This window comes from Pristiophorus japonicus, chromosome 5, assembly GCF_044704955.1.
Source record: "Pristiophorus japonicus isolate sPriJap1 chromosome 5, sPriJap1.hap1, whole genome shotgun sequence".
In the NCBI taxonomy this organism is placed as follows: Eukaryota; Metazoa; Chordata; class Chondrichthyes; family Pristiophoridae; genus Pristiophorus; species Pristiophorus japonicus.
In genome coordinates, this window is record NC_091981.1 from 248701224 (window position 1) to 248716774 (window position 15551).

Below are 15551 nucleotides of genomic sequence, written 5' to 3' on the forward strand. Positions count from 1 at the left end.
AAACATCCTCCCAGCATTTACCTTATCAAGCCCTTTAAGAATTTTATATGTTTCAATGAAATCAACTCTCGTTCTTCTAAACTCTGGGGGATATAAGCCTCATTTACTCAATTTCTCCTCATTGGACAATCCCCACCCCCTCCCAGAATTCAGCCTGGTGAACCTTTGTTGTACTCCCTCTGGCAAGTATATCCTTTCTTAGCTACAAAAATCAAAACTGTATATAGTACTCCAGGTGTGGTCTCACCAAGTCCTAGCTAATTGCAGTAAGACTTTTACTGCAATCCTTTTGTAATAAAGATTAACATACCATTTGTTTTCCTAATTGCTTGCTGAACCTGCATGTTAACTTTCTGTGATTAGTGTACAAGGACACCCAGGTCCCTCTGAATACCAACATTTCCCAATCTTTCACCATTTAAAAAAATATTCTGCTTTTCTATTTTTTCTACCCAAGTGGATAATTTCACATTTCTCCACAGTATATTCCATCTGCCATGTTCTTTCCCACTCACTTAACCTGTCTATATCCTGGTTCCATTATTATCTAACCGTAGCCAGAGAATCACCTGCAATGGCTTCTCTTCTGGCTCCCGCAGCGTAACCTCGGATGTCCCCCGAGGATCTATCCATGGCCTCCTCCTATTTCTCGTCTACATGCTGCCCCTCGGCGACATCATCCAAAAGACACGTCTGTTTCCACATTGTCACCCAGCTCTACCTCTCCACCACTTCTCTTGACCCCCTCCACTGCCTCTAATTGTCAGACTGCTTGTCCAACATCCAGTACTGGATGAGCAGAAATTTCCTCCCACTAAGTATTGAGATGACTGAATCCATTGTCTTCGATCTTGACCACAAATTCCAATCCCGAGCCACAACTCCATCCCTCTCCCTAGCATCTGACTGAGCCTAAATCAGACTCTTCGCAAACTTGGTGTCATAGTTGACCCTGAAATGAAATACCAGCATCTTTACTCAGACTGCCTATTTCCACCTCCGTAACATCGCCCTGCCTCAGTTCATCTGCTGCCGAAACCCTCATATGTGCCTTTGTTACCTCTAGACTGGACTATTCTAACGCACTCCAGGCTGGCTTCCCACGTTCTACCCTCTGTAAACTTGAGGTCATCCAAAACTCGGCTGCCTGTGTCCTAACTCGCTCCAAGTCCTATTCACCCATCACCCCTGTGCTTGTTGACCTACATTAAGCTCCCGGTTAAGTATCATCTCAATTTTAAAATTCTCATCCTTGTTTTAAAATTCTTCCTTCCATGGCCTCACCCCCTATCTCTGTATTCACTTCCAGCTCCCCCCCACCCCCCGAGATATCTGCACTCCTCAAATTCTGGGTTCTTGAGCACTCCCGATTTTAATCGCTCAACCATTGATGGCCGTGCCTCAGCTGCTAAGGCCCTAAGTTCTGGAATTCCCTCCCTAAACCTCTCCGCCTCCTTTAAGATGCTCCTTAAAACCTACCTATTTGCCCAAGCTTTTGGTCATCTGCCCCAATATCTCATGTGGCTCGGTGTCAAATTTTGCTTTATAATGCTCCTGTGAAGCACCTTGGGACATTTTAACTACTTCAAAGGCGCTGTATGAAAACAAGTTGTTGTTGTTGTTGGCAGCCTCTGCGTCTTCACAACTTAATTTCCCATCCAGCTTTGTATCATCAGCAAACTTGTATAAATTACACTCGGTCCCTTCATCCAAGTCACTGATATAGATTGTAAATAGGTGAGGTCCAAGCGCTGATCCTTGAGGTACCCTACTAGTTACAGCCTGCCAATCTGTAAATGACCTGTTTTCTGTCTGTTAACCAATCCTCAATCCATGCTAATATATTACCCCCAATCATATTACCCCCTAACCTCTTGCGTGGCACCTTATTTGAATGCTATTCGAAAATCCAAATACATTACATCCACTTCTTCCCCCTTATCTACCCTGATAGTTACAACCTCAAAAATCTCTAAGATTGGTCAAACACAATTACCTTTTCATAAATCCCTGTTGACTCTGCCCAATCATATTATGATTTTCGAAGTGCCCTGATACCGCGGTCCGAATAATAGATTCTAACATTTTCCCTACTACTGATGCCAGAAGCTGGTCTACAGTTCCCTGTTTCCTCTCTCCCTCCTTTCTTGAATAGCGGGGTTACATTTGCTACCTTCCAATCCGCAGGGGCCATTCTAGATTCTAGAGAATTCTGGAAGATCAAAACCAAAACACCCATGAAACTGTAGTAGAACAATGGGCTGCCTTCAAAAGAGGAAATAGTTCGGGTGCAGTTGAGGTACATTCCCACTAAGGAGAAAGGTAGGGCAACTAAAGTCAGAGCTCTCTGGATGACGAAAGACAGAGAGTAAGATGAAGCAGAAAAAGAGTGCGTATAACATCTGAGAATCAGGCCGAATATAGAAAGTTCAGGGGAGAAGTGTAAAAGAAAATAAGAGGGGCAAAGAGAGGGTATGAGAATAGAATGGCAGCTAACACGAAAGGTAATCCAAATGTCTTCTATAGGCATATAAATAATAAACGTGTAGTAAGAGGAGGGATGGGGCCGATTATGGTCAAAAAGGAGATCTACGCATGGAGACAGAGGGTATGGCTGAGGTACTAAATGAGTACTTTGCATCTGTTTTCACGAAGGAAAATGCTGCCATAGACATAGTAAAGGAAGAGCTAGAGGAAATACTGGATGAGATAAGAATTGATCAAGATGAAGAACTAGAAAGGCTGGTTGTACTTAAAGCAGATAAGTCACCAGAATCCGATCGGATGCATCCTTGGACGCTGAGGAAAGTGAAGGAAGAAATCGCAGAGATACTGTCAATAATCTTACCATTCTCCTTAGATAAGGGGGTGGTGCCAGAAGACTGTAGAATTTCAATTGTTACACCCTTGTTCAAAAAAGGATGAGGAAGTTATGCAAGTTTCCAGACAGAATCTCAATAGTGACATTGACTGGATGCTTTGCAGTGCCCTGTTAGCCTCGCCGAAACAGGAGCTCACCGTCAATTTCTCCATGAGTTTCAAGAAACTGCTGCATTTGCATTGTTAAAATGCATGAATCTCCCCGCAGAAAGTTATGGCTGATACGCAACGATGCGAAGACCCTTTAATGACGAGATTTATATTCCTGCAATGTCACTCAACCTCTCCGGCCTAGAAATGGAACAATTGAAACTGTGGAGTCTCAAACTGTTCCTAGAGGTTTTTAAAATTTATCCAATCTTTCTTTCCCTCTCTTTATTTCTCTCTGTACCTAATTTGACTTTAATTCACCCTAATTCGTTCTCCGTCATTCCCGTTTCTTTCTCTAGCCTTAAAATTTCATTGGTTAAGGAGATAGACTATTGGTCTCATTATTCATTATGTTAGATGCCTTATCAGCTTCCAGCAACTTGCGGCGCAAAAAATTTTTGAGCTGAAGAGTGAGAAAAAATATCTAACAAATGGGGCATGCCGCAAAATGCCATGCTCCAGCAAATTCTGGGCCGTATTTACAATTAAGTAGTGATAATAATTTGACCTAGACGTGAAACCACGTCCTTCCTTACTTATCCATAACTCTATGTGGAATAAATTATGCAACTATTCCCTTTATTCCCTTCACCGTTAAACCAGATTACCTGAAGGTGTTGGGAATATGGTTCGGAGCGGACGGGGCGTGTGCAAAAAACTGGGAAGAGCGTATCGCCAAAGTGAAGCAAAAACTGGGATGGTGGAAGCTGCGCTTCCTCTTCATGGCAGGAAAGAACCTGGTCATCAGGAGTGAGGTGCTCTCGGTGTTGCTGTACGTGGCACAGGTCTGGCCCATCTCTCGCTCCTGTGCCGCGTCCAGGTCCAAAATGGAACGTGTCCGCAGAGACACAATGTACAAATCTCTGGATGTTCCGAACGCGGCCCTCATCCTGATGGCCACCTTTGTGTGCGGCTGCATCAAGCTGTGCACAGATCCCCGGTACGCAAACACCAAGTGTCACTACGTGCTGAGGTTCTACCTGTCCCCGGTGTTGCGAATGATGGGCCTGGCCACGCTGCCGCGAAACGCTCCCACCAGTTGGACCATGCCTGTCCACCTGTCCTTCATGGAAAGTTTTTCACAAAAAACCCCTTTGACCACAAGGCCATAAAACAGTGGTCAGCACGCAACATCCTGGACGCCCTACGAAAGAAGGAGAGGGTGGACCCTGTCGGGTGGTTCCCTGAGCAGACTGTCGAACTCGTTTGGCAGAACGTCTCATCGCCAGAGCTGTCACACAAGCACCAAGACGTAGCTTGGTTGGCGGTGAGGAGGGCCTTACCCGTCAGAGCGTTCATGCACAGCCGACGTCTCAGCAGCACGGCACGGTGCCCCCAAGTCGGCTGCGGGGCGGACGAGGCCGTCACCCACCTCCTTCAGGATTGCGCCTTCGCAAGGCAGGTTTGGAAAGAGATGTAGTGGTTGCTGTCGAGGTTCATCCCGAGTAGCTCCGTAACACAGGACTCTGTGCTCTACGGGCTGTTCCCAGGGGACACACCGAGACAGATATCACCTGCTGCTGGAGGGCCATCAACTCGGTCAAAGATGCTCTTTGGTCTTGCCGAAACTTGCTGGTCTTCCAAAGCAAGGAGATGTCCACGTCTGCGTGTTGCAGACTGGCGCAATCCAAGATCCAGGATTACGTGCTGAGGGACGCACTTAAAATTGGTGCAGTCGCCGCAAAGGTGAGGAAGGGCCACAGTTTAAAGCCCTTCTGCCACGGTAAACCAGGGGGCAGGAATCAGTACAAAACTCCCCTCAGGCTGTACTTGTAACTTCTTTTTTGTGTACATGGAGCACCATGATCTGTAAACACCTATGTAGTGCCATGTACAATGTAAGGTCTGGTTCATGGTGCACGTTGGAAAGGAAAAATGTAAATGTACCGTCACCCATTCCATGTACTGTATATTTGTTGAATGTACTATAATGTATCCCATATTGTACTAAATTGTACTTGAACTGGAAAGCAAGGAAATGTATCGAACGGAACTGCCGTCAGCACCCAAATGTAGTGTATGGGATTGCTGACCGCAGCTAAATGTACTGAATTGTTTTTGAATGTACTGTACAAATTTTTATATGAATAAAGTATATTTTGAAATTTAAATAAAACTATAATATAAATAAGTGATCACAGATTAATTTAACTGGAAAGATTAAATTATAGTTAAGTATGAAGCAATTAACTAAATAAGAATAATTACATTGAAAGGCATGTAACCTCTATGAGGAGTTCAGGTTTCTTTCAAAATATGGGGCTCAATTTTGCCCAAGCCCCTTTTTTGGCATATTGTCAGAGTTACGCCAATTTTTCTAGGCCAGAAATGCGGCAAAAATATTTGTCCAAAGTTTCCCTGCTGTATTTTTCAAATTTGGCGCCACACAGCCTGTCCAGTCGCCTCAAGGGTGGAGCCCGAAACAACAATGCCGCACCTTCTGCAAATGCGCGAAAAAAAGAGGACGTTTTTGACGTGATCCCAATGAGTGCATGCGCATGGGTCTGTAATCGGCCATTTTTAAAAGAGCCAGTTGTGTGTGTGAAAACGTTGAGTGCTGTGTGAGAGCATTGGAAAAATTGGAGCTGTGATACAAGATGCAACGCGATGCAAGGACCAAAAATTTCTTACAGGATGAAGTGGAGGCACTAGTTACTGTGATTGAGGCCAGATGGCAGGAGCTGGACACCAGCAGAGGTCACATAAAAGTTCCACCCAAAGAAATGAAGAAATGCTGGAATCAAGTTGCAGAAGATTACTATGCAATGGTAACCACCACGAGATCTGGAGGCCAGTGTAAAAAGTAGCAGACCTTGGTCAAGTAGTTAGTGTAAGTAATATTTTCATTTATTCAATGGAATTGCAATTGTAAATGTGACCAGCTGTATATGTCCCATCCAGCAGAAAGATACCCTCTCTAAAAAGTTGCATTTTCATCTTTGCAGAGGAAGGTAGCACATAACAAAAGGGAAAGAACGCAAACAGGAGGAGGCCTGGAATATCTGCAGCCACTGACACCCTTGCAAGAGAGGGTCGCTGCTTTGATGGGTCCTGGCTGGAGAAAAGCAACCACCACTGCACAAGCTGGGCCCACACTCGAGGGAGAGGACAATTCCACAGTCTGACTTTGCTAAATGTTAACTACTGCGCGGGCGTGCCATGCTTTGATTCCTGGGGATGTCTCCGTCAGCTATGCTTCAGTTGATGCAGTGTGCTATCAATCATCGTGGTCCTTCAAATCAGCCTGCTGTCTGTCCTGTGTGAGCCTACTCATGCCACCCACCCTGCTCCCTCCTCTGCTGCTAACCATTTGTCTGTTCTGTTATATTTTGCAGAACTTGAGGCCAAACCTGACGATGCAGATGATGATTCAGACGCGGATGAGCCTGAAGGGGACAACATCTTCCAATCCCAATTCCAATACCAGCCTCTGAAGAGCCCCAAGCCGGGTCCTCCACATTGCCACCTGGGCCCTCCACATTGCCGTCTGCCGCCCCCCCCCCCCCCAACCCCGGTAACAGGTACACACTACCCGAGATCTTAGAAAGAATAAGCTTGGTACCAACCCCAGAAACACTGCGCCACTGCCTGTGGGCAGGGTTGGTGGAATCACCAAGATCAAGCGCAGCGGGCGGTCTTAGAATAAGGTGGAGGAGAGACGGGTGCAGCCTTTCTTTATTGCTGCTGCTATTGTTGTTATTATTGTTACTGTTGTAACTGTTCTCAAATTAAAAGATTTTTGTAAGTTATGTAAATTTACAAGTTTAAAAGTTTTTAAGTGATCTTAGAGTTTGTAAGTGATCATAACTGAATACTTTAAAGTATGATACAAGAATAATTTTATTAAAGTTAAGAACTATTTGTTAAACTTTTGAATAAAATGTATTTTACATTAAAACTGAATAATTTCCATTATTTGTTTGATTATTAACACAACTTTTGAAGTAAACAAGAATCATTTCCATTATTTGTTCCATTAACACAACACAACATTACGGAACAGGTCCAAACAGTAAACATGGTCTACGTGGAATAGTTGTCGCTGAACCTTCAGGCAGCAAAGCATTCACGGATGAGCTGCTGGTGCAAGGCTTGAGCAATTGTTAAAGGGGCACGATGGCCTGCCGTCGTGCTCCAGGTTCAGGTACTTGCATGGCTTCCTCGTCATCTGCATCTTCATCATCATCATCATCATCATCAGCCACTCTCATGTCTAGGTGGATCTTCTCCTACCAGCTGCTGCTGCCTCATGATGGCTAAGTTGTGCAGCAGTGAACTGACCGACAATCTCAGGGGAGTACAGCAAGTAGCCTCCGGAATGGTCAGGCATCGGAAACGCTGTTTCAAGATGCCAATGGTCCTCTCTATGATGCTGCGCGTCGCAATGTACGACATGTTGCATTCCCGGTCAGCTTCCATCCGGGTTACGCATAGGGGTGTTATGAGCCAGGTGGCGAGACGTACCCTTTGTCTCTCAGTAGCCAGCTCTGCCCTTCTGGCTGCTGCTGAAATATGGCTGCTCTCGCATAGGATGAATGCATCATGAGTGCTCTCAGGGTATCTTGCATCGACTGACATAATGCAATGTATGTCGTCACACACGAGCTGTACATTAATGGAGCGGAAGCCTTTTCTGTTCCTGTACATCTCAGAATCCTCCAAAGGTGCTCGTAATCAATACAGCCCTGTACCTTTGGGAAGGCAGCAATCCTGGAGAAGCCCACAGCCCCATCAAGCATTGCTTGGGCAGTCATGGGGAACTTTATGTAGTCATTCCTCTGGACATATGGTGCAGCTATCACCTGCCGAATGCAGACATGTGTTGCATGTTGAGAAATGGCGCACACATCCCCAGTTGCAGCTTGAAATGATCCGGAGGCATAGAATGAAAGTGCAGCTATAACCTTCACTTCAACTGACAAAACAATCCTCCTGACGCGTATATGTTGCAAGCCTGCTTTCACCAACTCACAGATCTCAGTTACAACTTCTTTGCAGAAACGCAGCCTTCTGACACAGTCTGCATCACTCAGGTACAGGTACAAACGCCCGACTCGATATACCCGAGGTGGGAAAGGCTTCCTGCCCATCACCTTACGAGCTCTGAGGTTCCTCATGCGATAATGTCGAATCATTTGTCTCCTCCGTAGCACCATGATGCAGAAGGCTCACACAAGGTATGGCATTGTCAGTGTTGTCCCCATGGTTAAATTTTACCTCTGCAAGAAGCTCAAAACAGCAGCAAGGCAAGCAGGACAGGTTCTTTGTTGTTTCTCCCCAAGGTCTGTATGGACCACACCAGGTCTCAGCAGTCTTGTGGCTTCTCCTCCTTCCCCCACTGCCCCCGGGCTCATTGCAGTCTTGTGACTTCTCCTCCCCGGGGCTGATTTGCTGCCTAGTGCAGTCTTCTGATCGCCACCTCCCCGCGGGCTTGTTTTGCAGCCGAACCCTGAGCCCTTGTCCGGGCCCGATTCTGCTAGCTGATGCTGCGACCCTCCAGCCCTGTTTGAAGACGTTCGGTGGTGGCGTGTGAGTAAAAGAAAATGAAAACTTCAGAATTCCACTTCCGGTGAAAGGTAAAAATATTTCATCTTTATTATGGATATTTAAAATGTTCTTGACTCTCTTGAAAAGCTTCGATGAAAAACAACGGCATCTTTCAGCGCCGATTTCTCAATGTGCACTGCTTTCTGTTAACTCTCTAGAAGGTTTTTTGGGAATGGCCAGATAAGTCGACCACCAGAATTTTTTTTTGGCCAAACTGAAAAATCATCAAAACTGGTGCAGATATGAGGGAACGCTCCCTACCAAAGGTTAAAAAAAATCATAACTAATTCAGTTACACCGGCGCAGATTCTTGGGGGAAACTCGAGTCCATAGTTTAGTCTGTGTCAGTGGTCTTTCTACTAAATGAATCATTTGTGTTTTGGAAGGCATGTGCCATAGAAATTTGAATCCATTATATTTCACAATAGATACCACAAAGCTTACATTGCTGTTATGAAAAAGAAAAAAAACTTTGCATCTAACCACATTTAAATAAGCAGATCATTAATTTGAAAGAGACCGGTCAGATTTGGAGGACACCTAGAAAATAGTATTCAGTTTCTATCTACGCGGAAAACATAGAAACATAGAAAATAGGTGCAGGAGTAGGCCATTCGGCCCTTTGAGCCTGCACCACCATTCAATGAGTTCATGGCTGAACATGCAACTTCAGTACCCCATTCCTGCTTTCTCGCCATACCCCTTGATCCCCCTAGTAGTAAGGACTTCATCCAACTCCTTTTTGAATATATTTAGTGAATTGGCCTCAATAACTTTCTGTGGTAGAGAATTCCACAGGTTCACCACTCTCTGGGTGAAGAAGTTTCTCCTCATCTCGGTCCTAAATGGCTTATCCCTTATCCTTAGACTGTGACCGCTGGTTCTGGACTTCCCCAACATTGGGAACATTCTTCCTGCATCTAACCTGTCTGAACCCATCAGAATTTTAAACGTTTCTATGAGGTCCCCTCTCATTCTTCTGAACTCCAGTGAATTCAAGCCCAGTTGATCCAGTCTTTCTTGATAGGTCAGTCCCGCCATCCCGGGAATCAGTTTGGTGAACCTTCGCTGCACTCCCTCAATAGCAAGAATGTCCTTCCTCAAGTTAGGAGACCAAAACTGTACACAATACTCCAGGTGTGGCCTCACCAAGGCCCTGTACAACTGTAGCAAATGACGACTGAATCTGTACTGTGCAACCATCATTCCTGTGCACAATGTCCTAATGTAGAGCTCAATTTTCCCCAGTATTTGCTCCATTTATTTTGGCGTAGGCTGCTTTTTCTGGTCTAAATTAAAAATCCCCAGTTTCCCCAATCAATTTGCACCAGCGTAACTGACTTAGTTACTTTTTTTTTTAAAAAAGGTAATTTTTTTTTCCTCAAAAGGGGATGTTACCAGCCACCCAAGCCAGTTCTGGCCATTAAGGCAACTTTGGCCAACTAATAGTTACTCCATTTCTATTTAGGCCAGCATATATGGCCACTCGAGAAAACCCTTGCGGAGAGTTAAAGAAATCGGCGCAGGTTAAGTACATCGGAGGCCATTCGGCCTGAGATAGGGGCGGGAAGCAGAGAGGACCTGGACCTGAACCAACCAAGCCTTAGCAATGTTAAATAAATCAACACGGAGTGCATTTGCTAACAAAAACTACTTACGAGACATTGAAAAATAAAATCCATTCACTAGAAACACCACTTCTCAGAGAGAACAGGGTGAGAGAGAGGTGGAGGAGGAAGAGAGGGGTGGGGGGAGGGGAAGCCTTTGACCGGGAGGGAGGAGACCACTCGGCCTGGGCTAGGGGCGGGAGAACGTACCGGCAAGTCCTTCGGCCAGGGCTAGGGAGCAGACCGGGAGGCTGAAGACAGGGCAGGTAGGTGGGGTGGTGGGGAAAAAAAAAAAATCAACCAGGGTTTCTTTACCTGATGGCTATTCAGTGATCCCCGCTGGAAATGTGCATGTGTGGGCATTGAGGCTAGGTCAGGCTGCACCCAAACAGCAAGTAGCTAACGCTTTAGGCTCATGCAAGATGAATGAACATGGGACGGGCCACTGGGGAGGTAGAACTGTACCCCAGCAGGCATTGGCGCCATCAGGGGAGGAGGGAGAGGGAGCTGCCATCTAATTTCTTATTTCAATCCGACTTGCATTTATATAGTGTATTTTACACGGGAGCTGCCCGAAACGGTTCACGCAATGAATTCCTTATTTACTTAAATCCCGGGCCGAAAGGACCCCGCACGCAGCAGCCCTCTGCCTTCCCGGACCGAACGGACCCCGTACACAAAGGCCCCCCCCCCTGTCTTCCCGGGCCGAAAGGACCCCGCACGTACCGGCCCCCTGCCTTCCCGGGCCGAAAGGACCCCGTACACACCGGCACCCCCCCCCTGTCTTCCCGGGCCGAAAGGACCCCGCACGCACCGGCCCCCTGCCTTCCCGGGCCGAAAGCCATCAGGGGCACAAGGTTAATCAGAGGTTCTGTGTTCGAGTAAAGCCATGCAAGAAGCACGCAATAAGTTTCAATGGTCAGTTTTATGTTTAACAAAGAAGTTGTGTTATTTTAATAAGAAAACTAGAAATATACTGCTTCAACAGAATATTAGTCCTTTACCTAGATAAAGTTAAATAAACCTGTCATTCTTAACAGTGTTTTGGTGCTTTCTGTTGAAGGATTCGTTCTCTAGATTTTGCTCCAAGCAGAGTAGCTGTTTAAAAATGGTCAATTGCCAACTTGGAGCGCTACTGCGCATGTGCTGCCATCACTTTTCTCCACTGTGCATGCGCAGACGCCCCGGCACATTTTCCAGTGCAGAATGCAGGCTCCACCCCCCAAGGCAACTGGCCACGCTGCGCAGCTGCAGAGAAGAGGCCAGACAGCGGCGAAAGTAGGAAGATTTTTTTCTGGAGCATCTCTTGCCATAATTAAGCGGCGCAACTTGGGTAAGTACACTAGAAAACGGGCTCTGGGAAAACTGAGCCCGTAGTCATGGGCATTTAATTATGGGGGAACTCAGGATTAGGTGTGAGGCTTTTCAACACCCTCTGGAGGCAATATAAAGTATATGGAATACACTTATTTGTACTTCCTGCATACCAGTGGAGAGTTTTTATTATGCTATCAGTTGCATGTTCGCACTATGGAATATGAAAAGCTTAACCATGGATGTGTTAGTGAGTCAATTAAATCTACAGACCACACAAACACACAAGCCATTTGCTGAACAATGCACATGACACTAATATAATAAATGGGTAATGATGTAGATCTTTGTACTGAGACCTCATACCATTCTAAATACAAAACCGGCAAGAACAATTAGAGTGAGCGACTTTTCATCTAAATGTAGAGCCAACATTCATAAAATAACAGAAAATGCTTTTTTGGCAGTGTCAACTTGGCTCAGTTGATAGCACTGTAAGCTTCCAGTCAGAAGGTTGTGGTTCAAGCCTTGCTCCAGGAATTGAGCATGTAACCTAGGCTGACACTTTAGTACAGTATTGAAAGAGTGTTACAGTGTTGGAGATGGTGTCTTTCAGGTGATATGTTAAACTGAGGTCCCTTTTACGTTCAGGTGGATGTAAAAGTTTCCATAATATTCGAAGAAGAGTTCTCCCTTAACCAAACCTTAAAATGGTCGTTGCTGTTTGAGGGACCTTGCTATGTTGTTTAAAAAAGGGATAACGGGTTAGACTGAGTAATTACAGGACAGTCAGCCTAACCTCAGTGGTGGCCAAATTATTGGAAAACATTCTGAAGGACAGTATTAATCGTGGCCAGATTTACTTCGCTTGACACTGTACACCCTGGCTGTCACATGATGTGCTGGTTGGTACCACCCCACACTAACACCATAAAGCATCCCTACAATGTCTAAGCCATTCCTTTTACACTCATCACCATTGCTGTGGGGGAAGGGGGGATACCATTACGTCTCACCATTCACTGCAACTCACTAAGCCACTTCCAAAGGTGCTCACAGATCTGTCCAAGAACACAAAGTGTTGAAAATAAAGGTTTCAATGTTTGACACCACATTAACAGAAACTTTACATGAATATTGCCCTTGTGTGTTGTTAGTTGGTATGATTGGACTAGGATGAGGGAGAGTGTGAGGGGTGGCTAGTGAGATGGGGAAGTGATAATTGTAGGTAGAGAAAGAGGGATGGGTAGAGGTGCAAGGTAAATTGGGATGAGTAAGGATGTGCAGGAGTCAGGTAGGGAAGGCAGTGATGGGGATGTGATGAGTGGCACAGCAGTATGAGGTTGCATGTGGCTTTGCAGTAACGTTTCGTGATCTACTGAGATCATGGAAAGGTTTGCGCCACTGCAGCCTGGTCCTCCTGACGACATCGCTGCTTGTGCCCTCCTGTGCAATGTGCAACCAGGCTGCTTTGGTCTCCTGGGGAGGTCTCTTCCGCCCATGGCAAAGGACAAGAATCTCGCTGCATGCTGTGACTCCCTCCATAAGCATCTGGAGGGAGTCATGGGAGAGCCTGAGTGGAGCCCTGGCCCTCTGTGCAGTGTTTGTAGCACCTCAATGCTGTAGAACCCTGACAGCACAACTGTCAAACTAAATTTGCGCATGGTCCCTTTAAGGAAATCAGCTGATGATGCATCATCGAATGACATCATCAGACCCACTTCCTTCAATTGGCCAAGAAACGCGCTGGGCGTGCTTAACAAGCTCGATCAATGTAAAATAATTTTGGACAGCGGGTCAGCAGCAAGGTCGGGATCTGCTGAGATTGCGGAAATCGTGGCCGGACGTACTTTTGGCACATCATTGCATCCTGTAGATAGTACAGACAACAGTGAGCCAATGATGGACGGGGCAGATATTGAGTACAATGGAAAGGGTGACGATGAAATGAACTGCTCTGTCCTAGATGCTGTTAAGCTTCTCGAGTGTTGCTTTGGCAGCATCAATCACGGCAAGATTTTCCAGCACAATTCTGAACTGAGTCTTGTAGTTGGTGGAGAGGCTTTGAGGGGTTAGAAACATAGAAAATAGGTGCAGGAGTAGGCCATTCGGCCCTTCGAGCCTGCACCACCATTCAATATGATCATGGCTGATCATGCAACTTCAGTACCCCATTCCTGCTTTCTCTCTATACTCCTTGATCCCTTTTAGCCGTAAGGGCCACATCTAACTCCCTTTTGCATATATCTAACGAACTGGCCTCAACAACTTTCTGTGATAGAAAATTGTGAACCTGTGGAATTCTCTGAGTGAAGAAGTTTCTCCTCATCTCGGTCCTAAATGGCTTACCCCTTATCCTTAAGACTGTTACCTCTGGTTCTGGACTTCCCCAACATTGAGAACATTCTTCCTGCATCTAACCTGTCCAATCCCATCAGAATTTTGTATGTTTCTATGAGATCCTCTCTAATCTTCTAAATTCCAGTGAGTATAAGCCTTGTCGATCCAGTCTTTCTTCATATGTCAATCCTGCCATCCCGGGAATCAGTCTGGTGAACCTTCGCTGCACTCTCTCAATAGTAAGAATGTCCTTCCTCAGATTAGGAGACCAAAACTGTACATAATATTCAAGCTGTGGCCTCACCAAGGCCCTGTACAACTGTAGTAAGACTTCCTCTGCTCCTATTCTCAAATCCTCTAGCTATGAAGGCCAACATGCCATTTGCCTTCTTCACCACCTGCTGTACCTATATGCCAACCTTCAATGACTGATGTACCATGACACCCAGGTCTCGTTGCACCTCCCCTTTTCCTAATCTGTCACCATTCAGATAATATTCTGCCTTCCTGTTTTTGCCACCAAAATGGATAACCTCACATTTATCTACATTATATTGCATCTGCCATGCATTTGCCCACTCACCTAACCTGTCCAAGTCACCCTTCAGCCTCTTAGCATCCTCCTCACAGCTCACATTGCAACCCAGCTTAGTGTCATCTGCAAACTTGGAGATATTACATTCAATTCCTTTGTCTAAATCATTAATGTATATTGTAAATAGCTGGGGTCCCAGCACTGAACCTTGCGGTACCCCACTAGTCACTGCCTGCCATTCTGAAAAGGACCCGTTTATTCCCACTCTTTGCCTCCTGTCTGCCAACCAGTTCTCTATCCATGTCAATACATTATCCCCAATACCATGTGCTTTAATTTTGCACAACAATCTCTTGTGTGGGACCTTGTCAAAAGCCTTTTGAAAGTCCAAATACACCACATCCACTGGTTCTCCCTTGTCCGCTCTACTAGTTACTTCCTCAAAAAATTCTAGAAGATTTGTCAAGCATGATTCCCCTTTCATAAATCCATGCTGACTTGGACCGATCCTGTCACTGCTTTCCAAATGCGCTGCTATTACATCTTTAATAATTGATTCCAACATTTTCCCCACTACTGATGTCAGGCTATAATTCCCTGTTTTCTCCCTCCCTTCTTTTTTAAGAGCTGAGCCAATCATCGGACAGTATCCCACTTCAGCCATATTCTTGCAGCCAGTGTTGATAAGGCCAGTGAAGTTACGTTTCTGGTCGACAATGAGCCCAAGATATTGATGGTGGGAAACTTGGTAATGATGATGTGGTTGAAACTCGGGGACACGGTTGGGTCTTTCCCATTGCAAATGGTCATTACCCAACACTTCTGTGGCATGAATGTTAGCTGTTACATGTCCAGGTCCTACTGTAGGCTGGTATTGGCATTTCATTATTGGAGGAGCTGTAAATAGAAGTTAACACTGGAATTGTCAATGACCATGCCCAGTCCTGACTGTATGACCATGAAGGTCATTGAGGAAGCACTGATGATTGATTTCTGTAGCAATGTCCTGGGGCTGCGATAACTGACCTTCAGCAACCAAGAATATCTGACTATGTTTCAGGTATCATGCCAGGCATGAGGGTTTTCTCTTTGACCTCCATTGACTTGAGCTTTGCATTGAACCTTTTTGTTTCCTTTACTTTCTACTGTTACTAGGCAGTCCTTCATCATGAGAATGA

General features: G+C 45.6%; 1 protein-coding gene across 7 annotated transcripts in view; it reads right to left on the reverse strand.

Moving 5' to 3' along the window:
- arhgap12b (Rho GTPase activating protein 12b) overlaps nucleotides 1-15551 on the reverse strand; it is a 281212-nt gene that overhangs the window by 18500 nt on the left and 247161 nt on the right. The gene's annotated exons all lie outside the window — the stretch shown is intronic.